General features: G+C 43.7%; 1 long non-coding RNA gene across 10 annotated transcripts in view; it reads right to left on the bottom strand.

The window, feature by feature from the left end:
- The window catches only part of LOC309351003, a 124904-nt gene that overhangs the window by 30393 nt on the left and 81180 nt on the right, over positions 1-13331 (bottom strand). The gene's annotated exons all lie outside the window — the stretch shown is intronic.

The raw sequence follows: 13331 nt of genomic DNA, 5'->3' as shown, positions 1-13331 counted from the left end.
CAGAAATTTGAGCTGAACAGATGCATTAACAACCTACACAGCTGACCATTCTTCTATAAACATATGGAAATAAATTTATTTATAGAATAATGATGGGATGGGATGATAGGATAATAACCTTTTCTTAGTGAATCTTGAAACCATATTTATATGGAGGCAAATCTCTTTGATCTCAGTGAAATTTACATCAAGCAAACCTGATGAAAGTGGTGAGAAAACAAAACAAATTTCTTGTAATACACATTTAATATATCTCACCTATAGCTTAATATACTGGCATGATCTCTAGGTATTTATTGCATTATTTATGAATTCATTTCAAGACTAAAGTGAGAGGATGATAAAAATGTCAGTAAAATGCATTCTAAATTTAAAAAGAGGCAGTTTGGCCATGGTAAAATTGAAGTTAAGAAACTGGACATAAAATAGGTTTCTGCCTAATTACCAAAGAGACCTTTGGATGAGGGGGCAAATCACTTTGATTTGTTCCATTTCCCAAACTGATGCTTCCTCATTCACTTGCACACTAATTCACTGCCTCACAAGAACATGGTATCAAACTGATTTCCTCTCTTCTATGAACAAATTATATGGTGAAGGATTGCCAGTAATATTAAGACCAATCTAGACACGATGATGGAATAATGGGAATCCATCTCAATCTCTGAATCATAGCACCTGCCTGAGGAGGGGCACAATCATGATGGTGTGAGGAAAGAAGGGATTAACCCTTCCACCTGAGTTATTTTGCCCAATGAAAATCTGCCTCCCTTCCCACCAGTTGGTTGCTATTTGTTTACATATGTCTTTCGTCCTGGACCAAGCAGCAGCTTGGGTGGGAGAGTGATCTTCATTGAGGCAAATGTCCTCAATGTCCATATCTAGCCTGGGCTTTTCTGCATCTGCTATCTGTTTTGAAGAGGCTGAAATATATTCATGTGTATTTCAGTTTGGCCCTGAGTGAGTTGGCAAATAAGATACAGACCAGGAGGGAAACCTAGATGGGTTGAAAGCAATGTGTAGGCCTGAGCAGAGCATAATTGTATGAAGACATCAAGGTCAAACTGAACATGAAGCCATCAAACAGAAAGCCCTCTGCCCTTGGCTGTGTGCACACCATGCATTTAAAGCATTCCTCCCTCCACAAAAAATGAATCCTGGAAATGGCACTGTAGTTTGTTACGTGTGTATGGAATTGTAACTTGAGGGGCTAAACTACAGTTCCCATAATTCTCAGGATGGGGGAAATAAGCTTTAAATGTACAGAATGCAAACAGCCCTAGAAAAAGGAGACATAGCTCATTTAGCTCTTTTTTCACCAACAGATAGCCTGCTATTCTATATTTATAAGAGTTTCATGCATGCACACTTCATTAAACATAATGGATCTCTCCATAGATCTCTAACAAGCACCACAGAATTGCATAGGCTTCTACAAAACAGTTCCTTTCATTCCTACTGCTCTGCTAATTCAACACAGAGTCTCCAACAGTTCCCCCATTGTTAGTGGTCTAAATTAATGCTGCTTCCCTCACGGAAGCTTGAGATGTCCATGGTTAGAAATTAATATATGAAATTCCTATCCAGATATAGATTTCAATTTCAGCCAAGAGCCTGAAAGCAGTCAGCACAAAATGACTTCTATAACTAGAAAACCAAGCTGGCTTTTCCCATTAAAGTTAATGAAAGTGATTAAATTCATATTTCTCTGTGCGGTAGTTGTACATGGCTAGTGAATGCTGAAAATTAAGGCAATGCTCACTTGCTTCTCATAAATATTTCTAAATAGCACGGCAGCAAGAGAAGCCTAAGAGATGGCAATACTTAACTGTAACAATATGAAGAAGACCAGCAACACATTCAGCCAGAGTGATTTTCGCCTCAAAGGGAATTATAAAATTCCTAAAGAAGAATCTTAGTAGAATGTTTCTTTACACAGAGGCTTTTGTAACTGTTGGGTACACTGAATTAACCACACAGAGGCAATGTTGCCCATTCAGACTAACAGCAAATCAGCATGGATGAGCAGAGATGGAGGACAGGGAAGCAAAATAATCTCAGAGCAAAAGTCTCACACTAGGAAGTTCCTCTTCTTTGGCTGTGTTACTTCCCTCACATCTGGCTTGGGGCTGTTGCCACCAGAAGTGGCAGCTGGAAGCTTCATTAGACAACCAGTACTTAAAGAACATCCTCTACTTTAACAATATGGAAGCAAGCAACTGACTGAGATTTCCGGTCACATGTTTGCCATGTGTTTGCAAATATGCATCCTCCCCATCAACCCTTAGTCTTCACTGCGAGGACACATGGCAGCCGTTCTGCACAGTTATTTCTTTGCAACATCTGGCATGGCCTTTCATGTATTGTTCCCCGCTGTCATTTTGTGGCATGCTTTGGGCATTGTGTTCTTTTCATGGCGCATATGTGTTTCCTTCCAGCAGGAGGTCGGGAATAAGTCTTTGCACTAGGAAGGGAGGCAGGCAGCTTTGAAAGAGCAGCTTTGAAAGCATTGCCCGGCCATTTAGTCAAGTGACCCAGCAGATAACAGTACATAAGAGAAACTTTGGTTAGGTCGGACATTAGCAGCTATAAGCACAGCAGCATTCTTGTGGGATGTCTTGCAAAGACTTTAGGTGGGGCTGTCATGATCTGCCTTGACGCTGCTTAGCAAACTTAAGCTATCAACTGTTTTCTTAGTTTTCATATGCTTCATGGTTAAGTCTCCATCTCCTGAGTGTCAACTGTCCGCCATTCTCTATTCAGGAAAAGCCTTTGTTCTGCCATGTCTTACATCTGCATTTCATTTACTTCAAGGATGGGGAACTTGTGGTTCTCCATATGCGATCGGGGACTATAGTTCCCCCTGACCATTGGCCAGACTGACTGAGGTGGATGGGAGTGAAGTCCAACAATATCTGGAGGCCCTCGGTCAACCCTTATTTTGTCTTTCTACCTTAACTCTATAACTGTTCACTATTATTGGCTTTTATGTTTGGAACAGCTTGGAAGGAGATAGTTTTAAAAGATGAATTCATTGGGGAATGCATGTTACTTTGCCCAAGAAAAGAAATATTGTTCCCATTTCATATGCAATGTGTTGTTCATTTAGATTGTGAGCCCTACAACTCAGTGACAGAGTTCATAACAGGAAAACCATGTGAATAAGTTGTGACAAGTCTCAGGTTTTCATGCTCCCCCCCATTCTCTTTTCACCCCAGAAGAGGACATTGGAAGGTGATTGTAAACCACAGTTCACCTGTAGTCCAAACTCAGGGAACTGTTGTTTGTTTAAACTATAGTTAGTGAGAAGTAGTCATATGAAGCCCATGAGTGGTATTCATTAGGTTAATTAATTTCAGTGGTTATATGCTGAGTAAAACGTAGCTGAATACGCCACGTGCTTTCAGAACTTGACTTTTTCTGAAACCATCATTCAAACAAACTATGGTTCCCCAAGTTCACATTTCATGTAGAAACCTTGGTTAATTTAAAACTGGAAGCAAATGCTTGCAATATCTTCTGGTGTGTGAAGAGTGTGTGACCCAAGGCTCATCATGGCTCATATAGCAGGAAATGGTGGCTTTTTAATATATCTGAACCAAGCCAGTGCATGTGCCTAGCACCTCACACAAGGGATACCATTCTCAGCTTTAGTCATAATGAAGACAAACTAGTCACTGTTAACATTATCAGGCTGCTAATAATGGAGCAGAATTCTGGACGCCCTCAGAGGGCTTCCTTTGTCTCCCTGACACCCACAGCCTCTTGCTGGCCACCACCACGCATACTGACCTTTGAAATATGGAAAGAAACATGCTTTGAAATCAAGCTGGCAGGAACAGCATTCAGGCTGCCGTCACTGGGGGCTCAAAACAAGCGGGGCTATAGTTTGCAAGCTGTCTTCATAATTACTTGAAGCAGTTGTCGCTCTAGCCCGAGTTTGTTCATTACACCCCGACAAACAGCTGATATTTGTTAAAGCACATAAGCCACTTTGTTGAGGCAGCCCTCGATATTGTGGGAAACCCCGCAGCTGCAAGTCACATGCAGTTCAGAGTATTTTCTGGTTCCTTTGCTTCCATGCATGCCTTTTATAGCAGTGCCCTTTTACTCAAACAAAAAAGGGCAGGGAAAGAGCAGGCAGCCGGGGGGGGGGGGAGAGAACCCTCACTTAGAAGGTAAACATTAGCTAACAAAAAAAGGCTTGATACGCTTAAGGTTTATGACCCAAATCTGGTTCTCATTAAACAAATGCTTGTGCAGCACTAAGGAATTCTTAGTAATAAGAAAGCGATGGCTGGAATTCAGGACGGGCGAGAGGCAGTGGAACAGCAGCCGTGCCTGTTTCAGTGTTCCAGCGTTGGCTACTGTCTGGGTTGGCAGGTCTCCCATAACTGCCAGCAGGGAGCTCTTGGAAACGGTTTCACTTGGGATTCAGAAGGCACAAGGCTCACTTTCAGAGCACCTGGACTTGGCTAATAAATGCCAATGTGAGGATATAAAGGGTGGGGTGGGGAGGTAATGCTCTCAGAAAAGAATACCACTTGCTGGAAGCCACCCAGGGGGGCGGGAGTGTTCTTGTTTATGAGTCCTGCTTGAGAGTTTTCCACAGACACCTGGATTGATATTGTGAGAATAAGGTGTTGGACTAGATCAGGGTTTCCCAAACTTGGGGCCCCAGCTGTTCTTCAACTCCCATCATCCCTAACTAGCAAGACCTGTGGTCAGGGATGGTGGGAACTGTAGTCCCCAAAAAAGCTGGAGAACAAAGCTTGGGAAACACTGGACTAGATAGACCATTGGCTTCATGATCCAACAGTTCTCTCCTTATGTTAAGAAGACAGGGCTCCTGCACCTTTAATTATTCAATGACAAGCTACACCTGCTGAAATTCTCTCTTTCACACAGCTATTAAAGGTGCAGGAGTCCACTGTTCCCATCTGGCCATTGTAATCTTTTCCCTTTTCTTTCTTAGAGGCCCAGCACTGTTATGGTTGCTTCCACCATTCCCACCCAAAAATCAGGGTACTGCTGTCCCACCTTGCTTCAAGAAGAAGCCAAGCTCCTAACAGAAGTTGCTTAAGGAGACAAGAGCACTAAAAAAACCAAAGAGCAGGAGGACACATGCCTCTGAACATGTCTGCAGGATACTTCAGTGTGCTGGGTGTTCAAAGAAGTCCTGGTTTGGCATTCCTCAGCCAGGTGACCTTCAGATGCATTCAACTACAACTCCTATCAGGTCCAGCACCTTAGGGCTAATGGAAGTATGGGTGTGCTGGCTGGGGCAGATGGGAGTTGTAGTTGAAAACTACCCCAGGTTGGAGTAGGCTGTGCTAAAGGAACCACTTTCCACTGCTAGACCCTGGCTCTCTACTGCTGGTGAATAGGCTGCTAACTCTCCAGTAGAGCTGGCTTTGAAGCTAGCACTCTAGTCAAAAGACAGGGGAGCCAAGGACACCTATCTGATTTTTATTTTATAGTCAGAATGGCAGAGTGAAGTATTTAAGGGACACACTCTTCCAGAAGCAAAGGTTTATTGAGAAAACATAGGGAAATAGTAATTAAATGGATAACTCTTGAAGGCTTTCCAGGAAGGGAGAGAGGAAGAGAAGCAAAGACTGAGGGTAAGTTGAGCTTTGGAGGAGGGAAGGGAGGAAGCACCTGAATTTTTCAGTTTTTCATGGCCAGGCAATAGGTATACAGTGAGGCATTGATTGGATCAGCAGCAGAGGAAGGTTCTAGCATTAATTATCTCAGGAGATCCCATAGCTGCTGAAGTTACAGCAAGTGTGGCGCCTTGTGTACGGTCAGAGTGTTGGACTAAGACTTGGGAGACAGGGGTTCTAGTCCCCGCTCAACCATGAAACTCACTTGAGCTCCTTAGAGGAAAGTCAGGATATAAATGAAATAAATACATGCCAAGACACCCATGAGGGGACAAGCAACCAAAATGGGCATCAAATCTTGTTCTATGGAAACAGTCTGAAAGTATCAGAGGCCTGGGCAGAATAGGAAAAACAAATGTCTCATGCCTTCTGTTTCTATACTGTCTCAGTCTTTTCCTCCCTCATGCTGAAGATGTGGCGGAGGAGACAGGAAAGCCCTTGTGCTTACTATGCCCCCCACATCTGAAGTCTAAGCTGCTTTTGATTGCATCTGCATCTGCAAGGCAAATTGGTTTTAGCTGGGTGGCATGGCAAGTGGGGTTGACATCATATCCCAGCAATCTCGATTTTCTTATTACTGGCTTTTTGGGAGATATTTTAGAGCCTGAAAAGAAGCATCAGTTTCAGGGGAAGGCGAAATTCTTTTTCAACTTTGACTGCTGTGTCCCTAGATTCACACACAGATTCCTGTAGTGCCAGCAGGACTGTTTTGCTCCTTGCATTTCATTTTGTTTTAATTTTTACCTCTTGGTATAGATAGCTACTGCTCAGAACCTGTTTGGCCCCCTGTTATGGTTATTTTTAAAGTTTGTAGCTCCTGGACTGCAGTGTTCTTTGAGTTGTTATTTACACCTCTCTGACATAACTGCAAAATGTTTCACAGTCTGAATGGTGAGAAATGCAGGGGAGAATTGGGGCCTTTTTCACCTCCAGAAATGCTTAAGAAGCAGACAATGAATAGGTGACAGTCAGAGTAAAAAAAGCATACTGGGTTCTCCTGTGAGAGTGACAAAAGTTGCTGAGCACAGTGGGTGGATTTATGTACAAATTCAGAGGCTGTCTTTTTGTGTGTGTAAAGGTTAGCAAATCTCTTTCCTCATTTTCTTTCCCAGAAGTAACTTTATTTCTCCTATTTGTTCGACTGAAAAGCCGACTCTTCTCATGCCCAGTATAGTTAGGCCTGAGCCAAAACACAACCCCCTAATTTCATGGGCTACCAAGTGGAACCGCACCCCCGGCCTTTCACTGATGGTTAGTTGTGGTAGGGATGCTTGAGCATTTAGTTCAGAAGTGAAGTGACTTGATTTTCTGGCCTGGGCTAATATGTGGATTGGAACACAGTTACCCTTCTGTTTCTTGAACTCTGGTTTTTGTGTCCTTAGCTCAAAAAAGCCAATATGCCGGATTCTCGGATTCTCTCCGGAAGCCCCATGGGAAGAAGATTCAGAGCCAAGGGATTGGTGGTGGGACAACAACAAGTGGTCAGAGGGAGAAGAATAGGAGATGAAGGTGTTGGAAGCTGAAGAGGTAACAGGGTTTAGTGAGCAGGAAGTGGCTATGGCAGAGAGCAGTTCAGAAGCAGAGGCAGAAGCGGGGAGGGGGGGGAGGCAAAGTGGAGGCAGTCTGCTGAAGAAGCCTGGTCTCCCAGAACATGAAGAGAAATGAAGAGAGACTAGACCAGGCACCGGCAAACTCTGCCCTCCAGATGTTTTGGGACTACAACTTCCACCATCCCTAGCTAACAGGAGCAGTGCTCAGGGATGATGGGAGCTGTAGTCCCAAAACATCTGAAGGGCCGAGTTTGCCGATGCCTGAAATTGCTTGGGAACCACCTGGGGGAGGAGGAGTCTGAGAGAGCAGTGGGGAAGTGGGGACCTTCAGTCCTGGCAATTCTCTCATTGGGGCAAGACCTCAATGGGGAAGAGCTGCTGTGATCACTAGCCCTCCGCTGTTTCGGTTTCTTTGAAAAAACAGTTAACTTCACTGACAGTGGGTGTTTTATTGTTGACCTACTCCTGACTCCGGCTCCTGACAACAACTAGGCAACTCTCCCTACCATCCTGCTCTGTGTTTCAGCAGCTAGGTGCAGGAATACGTATAGGAAAAATTGCCAGATTGCCTAAGCAACTAGGTGACCCTCCCTTCTGAACCTCCTCTGCAACTAACTTCTGGTCCTGCAGAACCACAGAAGTTGATTAATTGTAGGTTTGGAAGTTTCCAGGGAGGGGGATAAATGCCCACTATTCCCCTAAAATATTTAGGCTCAAACACATTTCCAAGGCTTAGGAGAGAAACAAGAATACATATAGTATGTGTAAAACCACATTTGTGCTTACAAACCATATTTGTAAGCAGTCTCCCTAAGCTGGTTTCCATGCCTCTGTTTCCCATTCCTAAATTAATGTCTTAATTTAAATGTTTGAATGAAGTGTGATACATTTCTTTCCCCTCCCCCTGCTCTATTTGAGCCCTAACAACAGCAAATGACACAACTGTCGTTCGAAGAGTAGGGTTACACCCGTGCCTTGTTACCTCATTTTCATGACAAAGATTGTATCTGACATTTAATATCCAATATCTTTCAGGAAACAAAGTGAAGGGCTCCTCCACCCTGACCTTTTCCATGCACTCTCTCTGTGATTGGTTCATGCATTTCACTCCTCCCTGCATATTAGGGTCTCATCAATCAATCAAATAGTGATTGCAATGTAATATCACAGGGCAGCATGATTTTCAAAGTGTGTCATCAAGGGTTTAGAAAACTAAAAGCCCGCCGTGCTTCAAGTAGTTGTTCATTTAAAACATAACACAAATAGGTTGGATTCTCTTGCATGTCGGCCACATCACAAGATCTGAACAGCAACTGTATGGATTTTTGTGTAACACACTAAAAAAATGCACAATATTCATGGTCAGCTAGCAACCTCTCCTAGCTTAGTTTGCACAAAGGTGGCTCAGAAAGCCATAATGAGGCATTAAAAACACACATACAAACAGATTGTGGAAAATGAGTAGTGATGTTTGATGGCTATAAGTACAACTGGCAACTTCTGGGATAAATTCCTAGGAACGGTTATCCTTTTTTGTAACATTGTAGAATTAAGAAACACATGTTCAAATGAAACTGCAATAGTCTGAAATTAAAGATGGAACATTTCACTGGAATTCATAATGTTCAGCAGTATGGCAGATTTACACAACCCCAATTCACACCCACCTCACAAATTATAACATTGGAAGATGAACTCTGGATGTGAAAAGGTCACAGAGGAGCTTGTGAAAGAGCTTGTGTATGTTCTTTATGTGAGTGGACCGGAGTTACCTCTGAGTCTGGGATGATTTCAGGGTGTGTTTCTGGGAACAGCTAGATCTCTAGCAAGATTATCTGCAAATAATGCAATAAACCAGAGGTAAAAAAAACAAAACAAAACCTCACCACATGTGAGTTACTCTCAAATCTGCCCCACCACACAATAGAATTGGACTTCCCTGCTGCTGCCACTGCTAATGGTGAGCCCCCCCCCCAAGCTGTGGAAGAATATCTCCTTTCCCCTGAAAATTCATGGAAAGTGTCCTTCCAATTTCTCTGCTCACAAAAATAGGGAGGTGCATTTTGACAGGCCACTTGTGCCCAGCTCTAACTAGATCAGATGAAGCACAGAAGAAAGGATTAAGATATTATTGAACAACATTAGTGGAGTGAGTTCTGAAAGCAACACCCGTGATGCCATCATCATCATCATCATCATCATCATCATCATTTTAGTGGTGCCTTTCTACAGGGCATGAGAGGCAGTCATTTAACAGGCAAAGAAGTATGGAAATATGGTAGTAAGAAAAGTTACTTCCTGTTGTTTCATTGGGTCTGCCATGCAGCATTTTCATACACCTGCTATTACAGTGGTCCCTGCAGTAGCACAGACTGAATGGCTGCAGGGAGACAATACAAACCTGGGGGTGGTAATGAGCCATGGTTGGCAGCTGCAAGAGAGATGGTCCCTATAACAAGCTGAAGATGAGGGGGTGGCAGGTGAATACTTGAGAAAGACTGCTTCCACCTGTGCCAGGGTACCTGCAGGGCATCCTTCCCCAACTTGGGGCCCTCTAGATGTTTTGAACTACCACTCTCACCAGCCCCAGCCAACACAGCCATGCTGGTGGTTTGTCATTATGGACTCTGAATACACTTCAGAATAAGATAATCATCGTTTTGTTTCTGTTATGCTTAATAACCTTTTTGGAGAGAAAATGTTCCTGAAGTCCTCCCAGTTGTGAAAACTGCAGTCAGGGCCTTAAAATGCTTGCGAGGGGCCAAGTATTTGGTTGACATGTGGATGCCACCCTTTGCAACTAATTTGGGAATATGATTGTTTGTCAGTTCCTCATGGGAGTGTGTGTGTGTGTGTGTGTGTGTGTGTGTGTGTGTTATCCTGTGGAAGATCTTCAAAACAGGACCTTACCCGGAAATCTGTCTGTTGTTGTCAGCTGCTTAGAGCATCATTTAATACAATAATCATCACTGTTGTGAAATATGATTCTCTGTATTCGCTGCTGAAATTTACATATTGCAGTTGTAATGATATTTTGTCCATTTTGTTGTAAAATTCTTCTTATTAATCCAGCACTTTTTTGTGGTTGCTAAATGTGACGCAAGCATTCCAGGTGGAGCCAGCCTCTGAGCAACCATGCATTTCACTCTCCTGCCCCATTCTACCCCCAAACTCTGCTTATGTTTTGCCCCTTGTTATCTTGGCATCGGCATGCCAGTCCAATGGTGCAACAATAGCCGTGTAAATCCACTATGCCTGCATATCTTTGTGTTCTGCTGACACAAGAGAACTGAGTGGCCCTCCTGTCCTTGTCTAGTGGCTGCAACCCAAAGAAAGTATTGCACTGGGAAAAAGTTATTATGACAGTGAATGTTGCACTAAAGGTGAAGGCAGAGCACTGCAATTGTTAAAAAGGTCAACTCGCTGTCCTCTTTCCCCCCACTCTATGGCAACACTATTGATATAATAGATCAATGAACTTTAATGGAAATACGTACAGCTAACATCTATTTGTTCCTTGATGTACTAGCATGACCCAAATAATTATTTGCCATTTTCTGGCAATACTGTTACTATGGTTTCCACCGAATGTAGCACAAGTCTGATGCTCTCTAAACAATGCATGTGCCTTTCCAGGGCAGAAAGGATGTGCTAAAAAGTCATTTTATACTTGGTGAGAAAATAGGAACCACATATCCTTTTTACTGTGGTCTCTTAGGGGTTCGGGGAAAGGAATTATTCAGTGGCAAAAGGGACTAGATGAAATGAAAGCTAAAATCACCAAGAGATGGCTGGCTTCCCAGAATGATAGTAATTATTAAAGTGCCTTTGCACAATCTATTCCAAAGAGCTGAGTTGGCATCACATGTTTTAATAAATAGATCCACAAAAGGGAGGGAGAAGCATGCAATTAATTTGTCATTTCTCTATTATACAATGCATGAAAGAGCTGAAGTGCATAAATGCAAAATCAAATTCAGATGAAGAGTCTAGTGGGGGCAGTTGCACGGGGGGGGGAGCTTCCCCTCCCCCCAAATCCTCCTTTACAGCCTATAATATAGTGATCCAGCATAATTCCAGGCTCCTGTTCCATTCTCGTTTCTGCAAAGCACCTCTCTGTTTCTGTCTGAAGGTTTTGTTTCTTTTAAGAGAAGGACATTAAGAATGTAACTCATCTGCACTGAACATCAGCAGTAGGGAACCTGCTTCCAGATGTTGGACTCCATCTTTCATCAGCTCCAGCCAGCATGCATTGGGTGGATGTGATTTCATATATTTTCTGTTGTTGTTTAGTCGTGTCCGATTCTTCGTGACCCCCATGGACCAGAGCACGCCAGGCACTCCTGTCTCCCACTGCAGTTTGGTCAAACATGCTGGTAGCTCCGAGAACACTGTCCAACCATCTTGTCCTCTGTCATCCCCTTCTCCTTGTGCCCTCCATCTTTCCCAACATCAGGGTCTTTTCCAGGAAGTCTTCTCTTCTCATGAGGTGGCCAAAGAACTGGAGCCTCAGCTTCACAATCTGTCCTTCCAGTGAGCACTCAGGGCTGATTTCCTTCAGAATGGGTAAGTTTGATCTTCTTGCCGTCCATGGGACTCTCAAGAGTCTCCTCCAGCACCATAATTCAAAAGCATCAATTCTTCGGCGATCAGCCTTCTTTATGGTCCAGCTCTCACTTCCATACATCACTACTGGGATATATTACGACTACTAAATTTCTACCATTCCTTTCCTTCGAGGAGCTCACAGTGGTTTACATGATGGTTCTCCCCTCTCTCGCATTCTACACTCAGATAACCCTGTCAGTTTAGCCTGAGAGATGGTGACTGGACCAAGGTCAACCAGTGAGCTTTATGTTTGAGCAGGGATTTAAACTCTGGCCCCAAGGTCCTAGCTCGACACTCTAACCACCACACCACAACGGGTCTCTTATATAAACAAATAAATGTATTTTATTGCGCTGCTGCAAAGTGATGGGGCTTCTCCCGAGGACTAATGAATGCATGCCTCAATTACATCTTAAGTTTTTGGTCATAATTCCAGCATTTCTAGACTATGGTAAAGGTAAAGGTACCCCTGCCCGTACGGGCCAGTCGTGTCCGACTCTGGGGTTGCGTGCTCATCTCACTTAAGAGGCCGGGAGCCAGCGCTGTCCGAAGACACTTCCGGGTCACGTGGCCAGCGTGACGAAGCTGCTCTGGCAACACTTTCCTATAAAACATCACAAGGTGGGGAAACATTCAAAAGATTATAGTGTGATAATGCAACACTGGTGGGGAGGGAGTATATTGGCAGTCATACTGCTGCTAACCTCATTAAGAAATTAGGATAGATTTGTCCTTCAGCCCCAGAAAAGGGAGCACACAAACCTCAAAGAACAACAGCAGCAAAATGTAAAAATCAAAATGATGGAGACACTTTGGTGTGATGGAAATGCTGCTGTTCACCCAGGCATGCCTTTGCATTAATTTCTCCCTGGTTATTAGTTAAGTATATGAATAAGCCTAAAACTGGCTGTAACCCGCCTGTAACAGCTTCCCTCTTCAGTAATGCAAATATGTGCTGGCAAGCCAGAGAATCCAGATGGCAGACTGAGCACCAGTGTAGCTATGCATGCTATGTTGCTCCCAGTTCCGTGCCACAGTGGTCCTGATGCGAGAGGAACACAGTAGCTGTGTGTCTTGGCTTGCTTTGTGAGCCCTTTGGGTTGCCTAGACTTCACTGCAGTGACCTGCTCTTGGCTTGTGGCGCACTGTGGTTTGGGTTGCACAGCTTGCTTGGATGGGGTGTGCATGTGTGTGTAGCTGGATCACTCTGCTTCTGAGCAAGGAGGTTGAACCGCACAACTCCTGCTTCTGTCATGCAATGACTGGAGCTGCAATGTGACACTGGGGGAATCTATGGATGAACCATTCACATGCTCTTTCCATGAGGTCTGTTTTTAAACAACAATAACAATAACAACCCAGATACATTTCAATAGGTTTCCCCGTGCATATACTTGAACAAAACAATTGAAAAAAATATAAAAGGAGGAGGAGGAGGAAATTCCCTGCCGAGATTATCCTTTGTCTGTCTGTTACTGGCTCAAGCATGTTCTACTTTAGAATGGGC

The sequence above is a fragment of the Podarcis erhardii genome (assembly GCF_964252035.2).
Source record: "Podarcis erhardii genome assembly, chromosome: 10".
In the NCBI taxonomy this organism is placed as follows: domain Eukaryota; kingdom Metazoa; phylum Chordata; class Lepidosauria; order Squamata; family Lacertidae; genus Podarcis; species Podarcis erhardii.
Note: the sequence above shows the minus strand (reverse complement) of the source record. Positions and strands in the feature narration are given on the sequence as shown.